At 38.4% G+C, this 18,921-nt stretch overlaps 1 protein-coding gene across 3 annotated transcripts in view; it reads right to left on the bottom strand.

Moving 5' to 3' along the window:
• SAMD5 (sterile alpha motif domain containing 5) overlaps positions 1–18,921 on the bottom strand; it is a 425,299-nt gene that overhangs the window by 357,149 nt on the left and 49,229 nt on the right. The window contains exon 3 of one of the 3 annotated variants that reach the window (XM_079146901.1): positions 16,066–18,807. The exons of the other annotated variants lie outside the window; for them this stretch is intronic. The gene's annotated coding sequence lies outside the window, so the exon portion shown is untranslated. Of the gene's footprint in view, positions 1–16,065; positions 18,808–18,921 lie in introns of those variants that run through there. 3 annotated transcript variants of the gene reach the window in all.

Below are 18,921 nucleotides of genomic sequence, written 5' to 3' on the forward strand. Positions count from 1 at the left end.
ATAAATACTCTAAAGCACCATAACTAAATATAATAGGAAATAATATTTGTTTTAAAGGTACTGACTTTATAATCCACTTCATGGGAAAGCAGCTATTTTTCAAAGTTTAAAATAACATATAAAACTGTATATTAAAAGCAATGGAATTTGGGTTAACATAATTTATGTACTAATAATTGTTTATTCATACCCATAATCCTGAAATTTTTTCTTATAGCATATTGAAGAAAGAGACAAGGAACAAGAAAAATGGGAGAATGCTAATGTATTCCTTCATTTTGGCTTTTATTTCATTAATTGGCCCTTACTCTGTTTTATTTTTTCTGCCATAGGCTCCCTTCCACATTCCATGTATCTTCATATTTATCTTATCTTTGTATTATTTATAATATAAATTATCATGGCTAATACTTTATTCTCCAGGATTATTAGAGTATGAAGGAAATGATGATTTTTGTTTTTAAATCTAGGCAATATGGACTTCTTTAAAGAAAGATCAGGCTAATACTGATTAGTTTGAATGTGAAGCTCAGGTAGAAATATTTTTTCTTCTCCATATGGCAATTTCTCTGTAAACACCCACAAAGCTCTTTCACAAACATTAACAAGCTATTTCTTCTCTAGTTCTTTTTTTTTTTCCTCTGTAGACAGCACAGTCATTTTTTATTAAATATTTATCTAAGAGTAAAATTTCATAAGATATTTTTTGAACATATAGACACTAGGTTTTCTCCCCATCATTTTAAAATAAGTAAAATATTTCTGTTTCCATAGCTTTCCAAATACACACATCTTGACAAATTGGTTTGTGATGATATGAGACTAGGCAGTTTGCCCATAATTGAAGACATTTTGCCAACAAGTCACAGGCTGCCAAGAGAAGCACTGTCAGCCTCTGAGTATGAGTGGATGATCCCTATGTAAATAGCGAGGCTCCCTGCCCTTTCCAAAGCCATGATTCAAGCCCATATGACTGGCAGATACCTTAATTAATCATGGCGCCATGCGATGGCCATCCTTAAGGACAGCTGTTATCTCCGCTCCAAGCTCAGATTCACTTTCCACCCCATTCTTTGATGTGACCCATTTCTCTTTGTCATGACCAAGTTGTTCAGAACTGTGACATGAAGAAAATTTGATTTCAATTCCAACTCTTATCTCTTTTGCAGTTCATTCCACAGGATTTACATCAATAGCAAATTTTTACTTTTTCACTCTCTGGCTTTAGCACTTACAGTGTGTGAGCAGAGGCATACATTCTCACACTCAAAAGAAGATGGCCTTACGATTTATGAAAATCAGAGTTCTTTGGAAATTCATAAGGCATAATTTGTGTACAAATAATTGAAGACAGAAGCTAAGAATCCTTTGATAAATGACAAAGAGAGAGCGAGTTCTTAATACTGCATATGGGACTTGCTTGTCCTGCTAACAGGGGAATAAACTGCTGTTCTTTGGGAACACTTTTTCAGGCCATTCTAAGGAGTGATTTCTTAAGCTGCAGTAGTAATGCATTCAATGAATTCCTAGTGGCGCGAGAGAGAGTTAATGCTCCTCCTACACAGGAGCACTGTGTTGCCTTCTTGTTAAGAGTCCTTGACATTATAGACAGTTCATAAGAGACAGTAGTGAGCTCATGGCAGCTCTTAAGAGCAAAATCTTCCCATTGGTGAGATTAATTATTGACTTTGGGAGCATATTTTCTGACTTAACAGTCACTAGAAAAGGATTCATGCTCCTTTAACTCCACCATCCCCAACCTTACTGGCTTCTGTCCCATTTGACAACACAGTGGCATTGGGAGTTATCTCTGTGGCTTTACATTTGAACCCGTCAATGTTTAAAACTCTTCCACTTGACCTCCTTCCCTCTCTACAACAGATTCTCCACCTAGGACCTGCCATGACAGTCTCCAGAATCTTCTGTTATTATTCATGGTCCTCAGTCTGTCACCTGCCCCAACATATTGCCCATAAATAAGAGTGGCTCACTCAAGGGGTGAGGGCATTTGAGGTTGAGGGAAAAGCACATGGAATAATCGTGAATGGGTATAAGCGTTAGAAGTAACCCCATTTCTCCAAGTACTTCTTTTGTGCTCCCATAATTATACTCCCTAAAGTACTAAGAACCTTTGATTTGTTACATCTATATTTACCAGCAGTTGCTTTTGTGAACAATGATTTTTCTCTCTTGTTCCTCTTTCCTGTCACATTTTCTAATAAAGGTTTTATAGCTGGTTTCAGATCTGCCAAGGATAACACACAAGGTACATTTTGCTCAGCACTCAACAGAGCTAACCTAATTAGTGGCCTGAAAGACTTAAAAAAAAATACATGTCCTTATTTACTCACTCCAAGAAGGCATATCACACTAACAGAAATATAGATTAGATATAATTGTAGTGTGTCTATTAATTCATCAGTGATACGATGTTTTGTAGAATCAGGCCAACAAATGCCACCAAAGTTGGCATTTTCTCTGGACCTCATTAGCTAAGAACGAGGAGTGTGGGCCTAGGCCCAGACATGGAGGGAGAGGGACATGGGCAGCCAGGGTTGGACGGGGGCTGGAGAATTGTGAGGCTATGTGACCACTGTCCAGAACTCCAGTGCTGTAAAATCTGGGGTCAAAGAACATGAATGGCAAAGAGTCCCAGGAGCAACAGATAAAATCACAGAATTAAAGGAACCTCCTATCAATAAAATATGCTGTAAAAGCAAAAGACACTCTTCTGAGACACAAAAGCAAATCTCTGGCTAAGAATACCTGAACAAGGTAAGAGCCTTCCATAAAAGTCTGTGATGAGCTTAGGGGATTGTTCATTTAGTAACTTAGGCTTTTAATAATCATGAAGGTAACACAGGCTGGGTGCTCACACTCAGTAATAAAGGAAAACTAATAAAAATGACTGCATCACACCAATCAGAGGAAAGAACTGTTAACATACTGCCATTTAACTTTCCAGTACTTTCCTACTGTATATTCTATAAATATTTGCATTAAAATAAAAATTCTTTGAAGTATTTTAAAACATTTTTTAAACTTGGTGATATAAATGAATATTTTTAGAATATTTCAGATAGGGAAAAATACCTTCATTTGACAGAATCAACTACCAACTAGATTTTTCCATAATACATCTTCTTCAAGATAAACTATCAATCTTTATAAGTTTTTTAGTTCTACTTTTTTACATTGCTATCAAGTAATTCGTTCTAATTTATTTATTTACTTACTTATTTACTCATTTATTTTATTTTATTTTTGGTACTGGGGATGGAACCCAGGGGCACTTTACTGCTGAACTATATCCCCAGCCCTTTTTCTTTGTTTTTTTTTTTAACTTTTGAGATGGGGTCTAAGTTGCTGAGGCTAGCCTCAAACTTGCAATCCTCCAGCCTTAGCCTCCTGAGTCACTTGGATTACAGGTATTCACCACCACTCCCAGCTTCAAGTAATGCATCCTGGACTTGTGGAAATCTTCCATAAATGTGCCTGCTCTTCATTTTACCACTTTGGTGTAGAATGCAACAGGTTACAAAACAGGTCAGAAGTTTTTCATTTCACCATAGTTGGTTCCTGCATAGCTCTCACTGCCTGTAACTTTCTGGATCCTTCTTGAAAGTAGTTACCCACATAATTTAATATGCCAGCCCAGGCATATTAGAGTCAGCTAGGAAGCATATGGACTGTGTGTGTCAGCTCTTTCTCATAAATAAAAATGTTGTACTTTGTCTCTCCAAACAATTGGCTGCCACAATGACAACTGATTATAGGAAAAACAAAGAGTGTTCTTGTGATGGATCCTTAATAGGGTTTAAATAGTAAAAATTAGAATGTGCAAGCTCAAAAGCACGGCAATTACGTTCCCCTTGTTTAGAATGTAATCGAAATTCCCATATTAATTCCATGCTGTGTGTTTAAATTTTAGTTCGCCGAGGCTTACTGATTAGATCGGATACATCTTGTAGTATTTCTTTCAATATCTAGCTAACTATGGTATTGGATTTAGCAACAATTCCCTCCAGAGCCCTGATGTGGCATCTGGAGAAACAGCTGCTCAGCTTCATATTGGAGAAATATTCATGTAATGAAATGTCTATGTTTAAAACTAGATATGGATTTTATACATCCTGTTTTCACTTAATGAAAGGGCATGTTACTTTAAGAAATCATTAAGTATTTTAATGTTTAGTTATATTTTCATTTTGCATAATAAGATTTTCTCAGGCATGGATGCCACCCAGATCCCAGCACACTCCACAGGCCTGAAGCAAATCGTGTTTTCTAGCACCTGCGAAGGTCACATCTCAGCTGCACAATGTGGCAGGCACACATTGCACACCCCCTGCTGCACACAGCAGGTGCTACTAACCAGGGCCTTTGATCACAGCACCCAGCCAATCAGGAGCCTCACCTGCAGCCGAAGTCTCTGCCCCTTAAGACATTCAAGGACATGTTTTCATAGATTTTTTTAAAAATTAGAACCATGCACTTTCGATACAAACTGCAAAGAAGAAAAGTCCAAACAACATTGTACTTGCTTTCTGCTTTTAATGTAGCCAGGGGGATACCTAATGTGCCTCTTCATCGCAGAGTTTCCAATCTGACTATAGTTGAGAAGTCTTTCTGCACAGGACACTAGACAGGGTCGCTTTATGAGAGCCCTACGCCAACTTCAGATGCACAACTGATTTTGGATCCTTTTTACAAGAATATTTGTATGAACTGCATTCAAATGTAAAAGTCAATTGAGAAATCTTATATATGACACTGGTTTTGGAAAAGCCAACATGTAGACAGACCTTGCTCCTTGGCCATTTACTGACCCCATCTGCACGCCTGCAGCCACACCCATCCATTCCACCTTACACTGAACATCATCCCGCTCTCTGCCCAAGGTTGCTGTCTCTCCAGTCCGTCTCTTCTCTGGATCACCCTCCTCCCTTCTCAAGGGCTGGCATCAGACTCTTCCTGTCACATCCAGATGGTCATGGACTTGCATTCTGATATTCTTTCTTGAGTCAAAGAGAAAGTAGTAGCTGGCACTGAATTGCCCACACATCCATTCCTCTTGAAGTAGCTCCGTGGTGCCAGATGCCAGGTCTAGTTTTCTCTGGCACAGACAATAATGCCTGGCACAGAGGAAGGATTCCACACATACTTGTCACATGGAAGTATGTTTGGCCTGTAAATGCCATCAGTCATGAACTGTAAGAAAGCTTGGAAATAACCATAAAACAAACTTTTCCTTCTTAATATACCAAGTAAGACTCAAAAGCTGGCTTCCAAGCTATGCTAGACACTTCTCCCCTTCTCTTTACCCCACATCCTTGGCTCCAGCCACCAGCCAATCCCCTTTCTCCTACAGAACCCTCCCTTCATGCCTTTGCTCCTGGCGCTCCCCCATCTAGGGTCTCATTCCTTCACTCTACTCCCACACCCCAATAACCTAAATCCTACCCATCTTGTCTTTTAAGACTGCTCATCTCAATTGCACACATCTCCTTTCTTCCCCAGCATGCACGAGTAGAACAGTGCCATTCTACTTTGATAGAGACTGCATCTCTGAATGTCTGGCTCTTGCTGCACATGGCAAATCCTGTTATGCCTGTGTTCTCTAGAGCCTACTGCCGTTCTAGCAGGCATACTGATCAGTAAACCTTCTCAAACTGGGTTGTTTAGGCAGGATGTTTTTGGATTTGATTCATTAAGCAGTCTTAACAGTGTATCTGTCAAATATGAAAATGAATGATGAAAGCAAACATTTATTGGGCACTTACTATATACATGGAACTAAGTCAACAGTCCTTGTAGTCCTAAAATAGGGGAAATAACTTGCCCAAGGCCATAAGGATTTAGGTGTCAGAAAGGAATTCAACCCACATTTAATTCTTTCCATTGATGCACTGTTTTGTCATTTGGAACAAATGTGGATTAGGTTTTTTTTCACTTTGTATATATTACTCGATACTATATATAAAATATGAAGAAGTATTATCCACAAGTACAACCTCTGCCACATATTTTCCTGTGATCATTAACTCTCAATTATTTTGGAAGTCTTCTAGCAGGTAACACAGGCTATGACCTATTCATATTTATAGTTTTATCATTCTCCATGTCTACTAAACCAACTCAACACCAAAGGAAAAGTTACACTATTTTTCTAAAAGTAGATGATGCTTCAGAATGATTTTTTAATCGAAGAATAAACTCATTCTCATGAAAAATGCATCCAGCTAGGTACTGATCCAGTTGTGTAAAAGGGGAAAAGAGAAAAATAAACTCTTTTATTGTGAAGATATATTCTCATGGAATTTTTATAACTGGTGTGATTTAATATGTCCCTCACCATCTGTAAATGTGAGCACAGAGGAGCAGTACCCAGCACAGGTTAGTTATTGACACTTAGGGCACTTTCCTTCAAGAAGGTAGGAGTGGAAAGGGGTATATTAAATTGTTCAACATTATTTAATGTTGATAAGGCCAGGTAAATTATGTATAAAATGTATGCATCATATACATATGATATATGCACAAACACCCAAACATTCCACTAACAACTAAGCAGGCATGGATGAAAATAAACCTAAAGCAATTAAAAATTAGAGTGCAAAAATTCTAAAATAAGATTCAATAAACTTACAAAGTCAAGGGAAGCTTCTTCTATGAGGTTTAGTATGCTACAGCACAGCTCACTGCATGCATTAGTACACAAAATGTTGGCCCTTTCTTCTCCTTATTTTCTCTGCTATATATAAATCCACAAAGTCGGTTTCGTAAATGTGTTTACTTCTCTCCATTGTGTGGCACAGTAAGAAGTTTTGCCTTTTTCCTAAAGTTGCATTTAACAGATCTATTATTTTGATAGATTGGACCTTTATAATAGTTTACTTGATGCTAGAATATAAAACTTTTTTTTTCCAATTATTAGTTGGGATTACACTGTGGTATATGTAATGAACATACTACACACCAGATTTCCATATATATTTGGGTGTTACATTCTTTTATAAAAATTTAGTCATCAAAAACACATACAAGGGACTAGGGTAGCTCAGTGACAGAGCGCTTGTCTAGCACTTGTTAGGTACTGGGTTTGATTCTTAGCGCCATATAAAAATAACAAATAAAATAAAGGCATTCTGTCCATCTACAACTACAAAAAAATTTTTTTAAAAATATACAACTTGGCTATTTTCCTTACTGAAGATGGCTACTTTGGTTTACATCAATGATGTCTCTGGGGATTTTAAATGTAAGTATAGCCTTAATTTTTCATTCAAAAATCACTTCTTTGCCAATGCTCACCTTACACTTCCCAAACCAGGAAATGTGCCAAGGTTTTTAGAAAGTATGCTTACTTATTCTTCCAATGTACTTGGAAAAAGATTAAAGCATGGAAAAATAAAAGCAGATGAATAGGATTTGTGGGCTAAAAGAGATACATTCAATTCATTCAGTTGTCAGTTCCAAGAAAGAAAAAGAAAACAAGAAAGAAAGAAAGGAGGGAAGGAAGGAAGTCGACAGGCAGGTAGACAGGCTTTAAAAATTGAGGCAACGATAGCAGTGTTTCTCAAAACTAAGAATTATACTTATCAAATTAATGAAGTAACTTCCTTTTAAACATGTATATAAATATTACTCTGCTTTACTGGGCACAATGAGGCATGCCTGTAAATAATCACAGCTACTCCAGAGGGTGAGGCAGGAGGATCACAAGTTGGAGGCCAATCTCAACAACTTAGCCAGACCCTGTCTCAAAATAAAACCAAAAGTGCTGGGGTGTAGCTCAGTGGTAAAGTGCCTCTGGATTCAATTCCCAGCACTCCCCAAAACACCACTGTGCTTTATATTTTGTGAAGGTGCTAAAACACTTTTCTAAAAGTAATATTTCTAATGTAAACATTGGGATTGTATAAAGATAAGACCTACCGAAGTCCCAGTTTATTATAAAACCAATGGAGGGTTATCAAATCATAAAAGCTCAGAGGATGTTAGGCTGCCTCCTTCAAAACTGCTGGACAAAAAATCCACTTAGTGGCTCTAAGTACAAATTCCTTCAATTTATACTCTGGCAGTAGGATATCTCAGATTGATATTAACCCATCTGCTGGTTTTTCTAATTTAAAAAAACTTAGATGATGATTCATAACCTATGACAAAATAAGGAAAATAAAGTTGGGAATAGAATTTTTATTTGGGTTTAAAAATTCTAAAATGCTTATTTTCTTCTCCAAATCCATAAGACAATTTCAAATGGCAATTTCACACTCCTTAGGGAATGGGAAAGGAGAATACAATAATTAACACAATGTAATAAAATCAGTTTCCATGTCAATTACCAAAGAAGTTCAATGTGGTTCATATAAACACTCCATGCCTTCGTTTCCTCACCTGTCACAGCAATGACCTCACCAGGTTGTCAGAAAAATTCACTAAAGTTTGTACACAGTTTGCTCCAACTAGTGAAAGTACTTGATATTTCTTTTTCACAAAGATCACACAGTGGTAAAAGAGTTTGATGCCCTTTCTCCCTGGTCCCAAAGCCCCACCCTCTTTCTACTACACAACACATCATCTGAGCACAAGGAATGGAAGCCTACAAACTCCAAAGGATATTCAAGAACTTCAAAATAATTTGAGATTTAAAGGCCCAATAGTAAATTTTGAGCAGCCACTTGGAATCCTAATGGGAACATATAGTACTTCTTATCCTAAACCAGTCGTAAGAACAAATTCCTGGTCCAAACAGTGGGTATATGTATTGGTAGTATGAGAGTTCATTCCATAATTAGGCATCATTATTAATAATAAAAATATCCACTTAAAAAACTATTATCATTCCATGGGGGAAGGTGCTAAATTCTATAAAGCAATATTTAAAACATTGTTTAAAGACTTTCCATGAGCCAGGGATCTCCATAAAATACAGAATAATGGCAGCAAGCCAAAAATAACCCATATATCTTATATGTCTGTTGGGTAAATCATGTTAGAGACCCACTGGAGAATAATATTAGCACAGACTCAACTACAAAAAAGCTCAAAATAAATTTTTATTCTGAGTCCAAGACAGTTACACCAACATGACTAATATGTCATTATGGACAAAATCAGGGACTGTAGATAAAATGAAATGGGTAGTCAACATTTCCTTGTAACTTGACAGACAAGCATATTTCATTGATTCCAATGCAGGCATTTCTACATTTAAACATGTATGAAACCAGAACGGAGAACAGTAACTAGAGAACTACAGTGATACAGCTTCAACCATGTGCACATGTGGAAACGTGGCTGCCAGGCCTGTCAATGCAACTGCAAAATCATAAGCCTGGGGCATTTCAACCAACACAGCATTTCGTGGACTTGGGAAGAATGAATTGTTGTCAGAAAACCTTCTGCAAATAACTACAGGTAAGATCAAGAGAGTTCCAGCATCTAAAATTCTCAGAAGGGTACAGAGGAAATCCAGACGCTCTCCCGATGACTGTATTTGGCAACACCCCTGCTCGCCAGGGACCCATGAGGTCCCAGGTACACAGAGGGGCATGAGTCAAAAAGTGGCGCAAAGGAGTCTTTGGTGCAAAAAAAATGTTACAGAATCACCTTGCATTTAGTTAGCTTTATCTTGGTGTTTGATAGAGCATAATCCATTTAAAATTCTAAGATGGTTCTACTAAATATTGAAAATAAAGTTCTGTGGACTTTTTATATAGTGGAACTGACCGCATCCTTCTTTCTTGTGGTACTTAATGGTGATCTTTTACTCTACTTCATTTTAGATTTGATGAACTGTAATCTATTTGACACTGAATACTATGGTTTGAATGTATCTCCTCCAAAATCCAAGTGCTGTCAACATGACAGTGTTAAGGGGTGATGGGGGGAGGGTCCTAAAGAGGGCAACTATCCATGCAGCTGTCCTCTCCCTTCTTCTATGTGAGGACACAGAGAACTCCCTCTGGGGGACGCTGCCTTCACCAGACAACCGAATCTGACAGGGCTTTGATCTTGAACTTCCCAACACCCCGAACTGTGAGAAATGAAGTTCTCTTCCTTTTTCCTAGTCCCAGATCTTCTGTTGTAGCAGCACAAAATACATGATGCTAACACTGGGGTGTAGCTATAGCAAATACCAACCAATGTGGAAAGTGCTTGGCACTGAGCAATAGGTAGAGCTGGACCAGTTGAAAGTGAACGTTGATTTGCCTCTGTTACCAAAAACGGAGCATGGAGGGTGATTCTGGTGAGCGTGCAGAAGAGGTGAGCCTCGGTTTCATCAGAGATTGCCTAAGTGGTCATGAGCAGAAAGCTGGTAGAACCACGGACAGACAGGCAAGACTGTTCTGATGAGGTTCATGAAGAAATGAAGAACAAGGCACTGGAGACTGGAGGAAAGGCCGTCCTTGTTCTGGTGTCTTTCTTCTCGTGCTGGGGATCAAACCTGGGTCCTCGCACATGCTGAAAATGTGCCCTGCCACGGAGCTACGGCCCCAAGTCCAATTCTTGTTTTAGAGTGGTAAAAATTCCAGCTCACTAAGTTCTTCTTCTAGGACTTTCAGAAAGGCAGAACTTAAGAGTGACAAATGAGGCCATTTGATAGAAGAAATCATAAGGCAGCAAAGTGCTGAGGCAGCATAGCTTCTTTTAATTGCTTATAGCAACATGAAAGAAAATAGAAATGATTTCAAGACAGAATTTATAACTGAAGGGAAACAGAACATAGAGATTTGGAAAATTCTCTGCCTGGCCATATAAAGAGTCAAAAAGTGTGTTTAGGAGGAAAAATCAAGGGTGGGGCCATGGATGAGGAGATTAATAGGATAGTGTGAAGCCAGGTTCTGTTTATGAAGACCATGTTTATGAAAATGACAATGAAAGCATTTCAAAGATCTTCAAGGCTGACACATCTATCCCAGGCCCAGATACCAGAGTCTTGAGAACATGAATTTGGAGGGACACCCACAGGACCCCAATGCTTGCTGTCCACTGCCACCTCAATATTCTGCTCCCCACATTCTAGCACAGCAGTCTGTGGCCACCCCAGCTGTGGCAGGGACTCAGGTTCAGCTGGGGCCTGCGTTCTGCAAGCACATGTAGCAATACTTGCTAGCATCCCCGTGGTACCAACCCTGCAGGCTCCGATCGGCTGTGGAGACCCTGCTACCACCACCCTAATTTCAAAGGTAGAGACAGGCTCCTGCAGAAAGCCCTCTCTCGGGCCATGTTTAGTGGAGCTCTAAGACAGGAGAGACCCCCGTGCAAAGCCTCAGGCTTCTGCCTCCAGCCCATGAGAGTTAGTTGTGCTTCAAAGACAGTGGAGTTGTCTGAACCTTGAAGGCCCAGCTCCTGGCTTGATGTGTTCAGACAGTGGAACAGGAAATCAAGGAAGATTATTCTGGAAGATTAAGAGTCAATGTTTGCATTTTTGTGTTTTGGTCTTACTTGTGACCTGTGACTACTCTCTTCTTTCCTATTGCTCCTTTTAGAATAGGAATGTCCACTCTGTGCCTGCCCCAACATTGTACTTAAGCACATTACTTGTTTGATTGCACAGGTTCAGAGCTGCAGAGCAACTGGCCTCAGGAAGAAAGGCATCTTTGAGTCTTACCCATATCTGATGAAGATGATCCATGAGACTGTGGACTTGAACTTTTGAGTTGATGCTGAAATAAGTCAGCACCTGGGATGGAGGCTTCTGGGATGGAATGAACGCATTTTACATGTAAAGAGGACATGAACTTGGGGAGCCAGGAGGAGAATGCTATGGTTTGGATACATCCCCCCCCCCCAAACTCAGATGTTATCCATGTGTTAGTATTAAAAGGTGAGGCCTTGAAGTAGTAACTAGGTCACAAGGGTTGCTCCCTTGTGATAAGATTAAGGCCCTTATAAGAGGCTTCACACAGCACTTGATCTCATGTCCTTCTGCCTATGCCATGGAAGGTCACAGCATTCTTTCCCTCCAGTGGATGTAGCCATCACCAGATAATAGAACCAGCTAGAACCTTGCTGTTGAACTTCCCAGCCACCAGAACTATGAGAAAATAATGTGTTCTTTATGAATTACCCAGTCTCATAGTAACACAAAATGGATCAGGACAACATCTTCAGCTAGTCTCCTCATCCCCCAACCATCCCTTCTTTTCATGATATCTCTTATCAATCTTCTCTCTTATTCCTTGATATATGGTCCTTATATTTAATTCTTTATTACATTTGGCTCTCAGAGGTTAAGAGGTTAAAGTGAAACTGCTAAGCCTCAAATTTCAGTTTTCTGGGTCACTGGCTATGTGACCTTGGGTGAATTAGCAAAATCTTGTCATAAAGTTGTGAAGATTAAGTGGGATAATACATGTAAAATGCTTTGAATAGTCCTGACATCTATTAATTTTTTTTTTAAGGGCTGGCAACTATACTTTTTAATGTTGCTTTGTAATTGGTTCAGGAATATAAACTTTTCCTCTAACATATCTTGAAAACAATTTTCATTCATGAGCCACAAACCTCTTTTCTGTTCTCACCCCTGCAGTTTCTACCTTCCAACACCACCCAGCTGATATGTAGTTGAATATACCATTACATACATCCACAAGACACTAGAATAAAAAAAAAAAAAAAAAAACTAAAATAGCAGAAAGATCAATACAGTAGAGGAAAGGGAACTGTGTTGGAGAAAGGGAGGGGAGAGGAAATTTTGGGGACTGAATTAGAACAAATTATATGCTTTTATAATTAGGCCACAGTAAATCCTATTGTCCTGTGTAACAAAAAAGAACAAATTTTTCAAATTTACAAAAAAAAAAAAAAAAAAGAGAGAGAGAACTCATTTCTCCAACTTAAGGCCTTCTATCAGTTATCCTACCTGGTATTTTAAGGGGTGGTATTTACCTCATTTTTTGGGTGCTAGAACAGATGGAAAAGGGTTTAGTAGCTTGCATCAGGTCACGTCAAGCATGGGAAGCTGGGATTCCGTAAACAGATTTTTGTGACTCTAAAGCTGAAACATTCCTCCCTCCCTTCTACATAATCCATGCGCATCAGAAAAAGAACAGAGGCCAGGCCAGGCATGCATTCACTACAGAGCTCCAGGCCCTCTGAGGTCAAAGGACTCTACCTGTCCACAGCTCTGTGGGACGCAAGCTCAGGTCTGAACAACCCTGGACCATTCCTGACTTCTCCACTCTCTTTTGGCCTTCCTATTAGTAAAAGGTAGAAATAACTTTAGGGAAGGCTTCTTTTGTTCTTATTTCGAAAAACAAAAATCATGGGTCCCAAATTTTTATCTGAAAAGGGGGTATGTCAAAATTCTGAGAGGGAAGTTCACATTGTGTAGAATAGACTCTATTTCTTTGCACTTTATCTACAGCATACCATATGCTAACATGTATGTGACAAAGAATTAAGGGCTTTGATTAGCTTTAATTGCAGGGATAATTGATACTTATTAGTTTTAATTGCAGGAATCGATGCTAATCCTCTCAATATATTCAAACTAGGAAAAAATGATGGAAAGAAAACCTTAATTCAAATAGTGTGTCAGGTTAGTATTTTGCGCATGCTATTGCAAACCACAATATTTAATACATTTCTGCAAAAGACAACCTCAATGAGTATATAAAATTTTACTTGAGAAATTATTCACATTTAAGGTTTTATTCAAAACTAGAATGTCAGAAGACCCAAGTAACAGCAAAACCACGCCCCAAGGTAAACTTCTAATAAAGAGAAACCCTTTTTCTCCAGGTTTGAGGGTGGAAGGCATTGCTATCCTACAGACATAAAAGCCACAGAATTCCTCCACAGTCCCTCAAAATAAGCAATGCCTGGTAGAACCAACTCAGACAACCTCAGGGTTCAGTTTCCTTAGTCACGTGAGAAAGCCCACTGGGTCCTTCATTCTTTAATTCACCTCTACAATATTATGGAGCACCTACAAGGTGCCAATCAGCATGCCAGAAACTGAGGAAATAGCAGGCGGGGGCAATCAGACGTGCTCACGGCCTGGCCTGGTGGAAACCAGTGAAAAAAGCAGAGCAAGTCATTTTGTGACTTGCTTTTAAGGAACATGAGATTATTCAGATACCATCTGTCTCTCAAACCTTCCGCAGGGCGTTTGGCAATGCTGTTCACTGAGCACTTTTACAGATGGGTGACCGAAGGTGTAAAAGGAAGTGTCTTAGACAGCTCTATTCCCCAGGAAAACCAAGACCGGATTCAGGGCTTCTGATTTACAGGCAAAGATCTGAAATGAAACTAAGTGTATATATTCTTCACTCAAAATGTCTATTTTTGTGAATGCTCTTATGTTGATTATCTTCCAAAATGAAGTTGGAATTAAATTGATTGCGCTAACAGGGATGTCAAAAAATGCACACTGGATATATACAGTTCATGATCTCTGCTTATTATTCAACCAAGAAACAGATGAGACTCCACAGACATCCTGTTATTGGTACATGAAGGTATTTTAAAATAGAGGAGGTTAGCCAAAAAAGTGTCCATGGTTACATGAATGTACTCTGTCCTCAGAGTAACTCTGGCAGAGCGGGGGGGCTAAGTTTTTCATTTCAAATTGTTCAAGATTTCTCTTTTAAACTAAAAACCCTCAGTGGGGCAGCAGATGGCCTGGAACAAGACTAGAGGTATTCATTATCCAGATTCAGATGAAAGATGTTTTTAAAGCTGCCTTATGTGAAGTGACTTTTTTAATGATCAAAAAAAAAAAATCTTAAACACTAATTGGTGAGCTTTCCTGATGCATTTCCCTATCTCTAAAAACAAACAAACAAACAAAAGATATCTTTTGCCAGCCACCAATATCATGAACTATGACAGCAAGGAAGACTTGATCAAGCATAATACTGAAAAGTGGAAGGATCAGGATTTTGTACCCAGGTGCTGACCCCTGCAGAGCATCAGGGTTCCTTAGAGCGTTGGTTTATGAATGTGCCAAGGCTATGTCTTAAAACCACAGCTCTAAATTTCAAAGTAAGTCCAATCTAGAAAGATGGTTTTATTGTTGTTGTTTTTAAGAAACCATGGAACCTTTAGGTGTACTTTCTAGGATATACATTGGACAAAAAGCCAGGAGTAGAGGATCTGGGAAAACTTCACTTGCCTGCCACCAGTCTGGTGTGTCATATGCCACAGACTCCTATTTTCTTAGTGTTTTAACTGTGCAGTTCCTGAATCTGACTTAGTCATTCTTTTTTTAAAATATTTTAATTGGGAGTGGATCTTCTTTTATTTTATTTATTTATATGTGGTGCTGAGGATCAAACCCAGGGCCTCACATGTGCTAGGCAAGCACTCTACCACTGAGCCACAACTCCAGCTCGCTGATTGAGTCATTCTTAAGGTCTTTTTCCATTTCCAGAATTCAAATTTTCACATCTTTGTCTCACTTGAAGTGTATTTTCTTCTCATATTCAGTGGGAATAAAAAGAGTCATTGATAATCATCAAAACATAGCACATCATGACATTTACATGTAACACAAAGCACTGTTACAAACTTCTTCAAATTAATGTTTTTGGGCTAATTAGTATGCTGAGCAAGTCGAATAATTATTCCATTTTTCTCAAGCCTCTGAAGCCAGAAAACAGTTATGTTGAAATATGAATCCAAGACTGGTTTCAACCACTGCTGAGATATTGCAGATCTGTATCACAACAGTCCTCAAGTGATGAAGGTTCTGTGCTGCAGAAGCCATAGCAGAATCACCTGATCACATACACGTTGCCTCTTTCCACCTGACATACCCCACCACCCACCTCCCACTGCTTACAGAGAATCACACAAGAGAAGGCCACAGGTATGCATACAGAACAAGGCAAAAGCATCCCAATACGTATGATAAGATGATCTTATCTGAATTCTGCAAGTAGTGTGGGGAAACTTGCATTTTCCTTTCTTTCCAGTTAGAGTTCTGATTTCCCATATTGACCATAATCCTATAATACCATGAACATTTATACATTGTCAATTTGAACAATGCAAAAATGATCACATTCATCAAAATGTGAATGATCACAAAAGAGGCCAAGGCAGATCTGCTGTGCAGCCATAACATTTATTGAAGAGTAGACATATGTTTGCAAATGACAGAGCTGTGAGCTTTACATTACATGGTTCATAACGACAGTCCAATTAGGCTTTCACAGTGTCTTCACATACAGGCCCCTTTTTAAAGAGTAACTGAAAGGGAAAAAATAGTGTGTTTACAAAACCAAATGGTAGCTTTCAATTAGAACAAATCTGTGCTTGGCTACTTAGATATACACATGTTGATTGTTCAGGCCCAGCACACACTTCTGTATGGCCAGAACTTTTCAACGAATAATGGCATTGGTAACCCCAATAGCATCTCAGAACATTCTCAAGCTTAGGGAACAGGGCAATAACTGTGAGGAACAGCAGAACGTCTGACATTTGTCTCCCTCAATGTACCACTTTGTCCTTGAGATTGACCACACAGCATTTTGGTTTTGGAATAATAAGGAAAAAAATCATCTAAAAAGGGCATGATACCAAACATATCTATGAAAGACATTTCCCATCTTAATGTTGAAAAGTTGACTTATTTCCTTTTGATCCAGTGGAAGAAATTTTGGGGCAAAACTGTAAAACAAAAACCAACCACCTGTTCTCTATATGGAGTATTTAACCTGTTTTCCTCTAAAATGGCATCTTTTAACAGAAACAATTAAAAATAAAATGTCTCCAGGATTTAAACATCACATTCCTCTTCTACTTTCACTCAAAAAGTAAAAAGAGAAAGTTATGCTATTCATTTCTCTAAACTATCTACCGCCTTCACCCCTTTTGCCTTTTATGGAAATATCCAAAATAGTGATGTTAAGATATTTCTAATCATGGACTAGAAAGTTATTTGATTTTACATCATTAGAGATTAATAATACAAAGCTGCAAAGGAGTTTAGAATCAAAGAATCTAATAATGCAAACTGTCTGATATAAGGCTCTGTAATTGGGAAAGATCAGAATAAAATTAGAAAATTCTAAAAAAGAAAGTTTAATTTGCTTTGCTCTGCACAGGTATTTTATTTAGTAAAGCATCTATGTGTGAACCTCTGTAGTTTTATTCTAAGTTATCATTGGTTAATGTTGTTTAAGAACATTCTGATACCTGGCACTTGGAACTGAGAATTGTCATTTAGGGTTAGGTTCTCACACATTTCTCACATGTCCCTGAATACAATATTAAATTCTTTATCACTTATTTACTTTGAAATACTGAAATCTTTCAGCTCCCTGGACATATTTTGATACCCAATTATTACATGTAGGAGATTAAGTCAAACATTTTGTCTAAGAATTTTATTTTCTTTAATCTCTTTTTGTTCTTCTTCAACTCCCTATACAAGTGATCTATTTACAGCACTCAGGCTTCTAACGGAAAAATTCAGACATGAAGGTCTCAGTCCTCAGGCAAGCACTTCCCAGTTCCTGGTAGAGCTGGTTTCTCTTCCCATAGAGAAGGGTTTGCTGATCCACCATTATCAGCATCATCTCTTGGCTGGATTCATCCCAGAAGCAGCCATGGGGGCGATGCCCATTTTCACTCCTCCTTTAGTTAAACCCCAGGTATAAAATCAGAGGAAACTGCACATTTGCCACTCATTCATTTATATTCCAAATTTATAAACCTGAAGACGCTACAAGAAGCACAAAGATAACGAAAGCCCTTCATGGGTGTCTATGTGACTATTTCCCTAGAATTGAAAGTGCCGGCCTCTGTGAATCTGAGAATTGTGTTTTAACATCATAATTTTTCACTCAAACACTAAACATTTACTGAACTCCTACCATGAGCAAACACAGTGGCCTTTTTTCATCTCTCCTAAACAGAAAGCAAAGGAGGTCTTTACGCAGTGGGCTGCAGCAGCAGATGGCCATGCCAATTTACACTTGAGTTTTCCACTCGGTTTTAAAGTGATCTCTTCCACATAAGAGGAAATAACAGCAAGTCAGGAAGGGAGGTGAGAGAGCAGTCAGCACCGACTTCATGCCAACCCTGGACCAAGAACTACAAGGGGGTATAAACCACAGAGGTGTTGAGCCTCTTACGAACTATAGGAGGCATTGTATTTATTTCTCCCATTTTATGAAAAAGGGAAAGAAGCTTAAGTAATGTTCTCGTCATTCAAGATCCTTTCCCAAGCTACACTACTGCAAATGCTCTTAACAGGTTCATCACGGGAAAACACCATTAGGAAAATTCTAGAATCTGAACTGAGATCTGAGTAACTCCCAAAGTGAAAGCTTGATGCCTCCTGTGATCACTTCACAGCACAACATGCTGGAGATTTCTCGGGACCGAGAAAATGCTTGAGTTCTCTGAATTGAGAAACGACTTTTGTTGCTATAAATCCAGTTTTCCTGATTGTTGGTTCAGCTCCTACTTTGATAAGGATAGAGCCCTCAAACATGTGTGTCCTTATTCCAAGAAATCTTTAATGTGAATAAAATCTTTCTTTCATACCCCTCAAATTTTAAGATGAACTGGAAAAAAAAATGTGCTACAATCCTCTGAATTCCCCATGTTATGAACAAAAGTCTATCTTAAATCTCTCTTGGTGTTCTAGGAAATATAAATCAAGACTGCCCTTTAGTCTTGATAATATATTTTCCCTTTAGTCAACTGCTATTTCCTTTACACTCAAAATTTTAAAATATCATTAGTATTTAGATAAAAGGAAAAAGAAACTAAAGAAGAGTAATTATCTCCAGGTATAATTCATGGTAAGAATAATTCCTTTCTCTTATATTATGCCTCATATTTCTTTTCTTTCTTTTTTTTTTTTTAGTTGTCAATGGACCTTTATTTTATTTATTTATTTATATGTGGTGCTGAGAATCGAACCCAGTGCCTCACACATGCCAGGCA

The sequence above is a fragment of the Sciurus vulgaris genome (assembly GCF_902686455.1).
Source record: "Sciurus vulgaris genome assembly, chromosome: 7".
Taxonomy (NCBI): domain Eukaryota; kingdom Metazoa; phylum Chordata; class Mammalia; order Rodentia; family Sciuridae; genus Sciurus; species Sciurus vulgaris.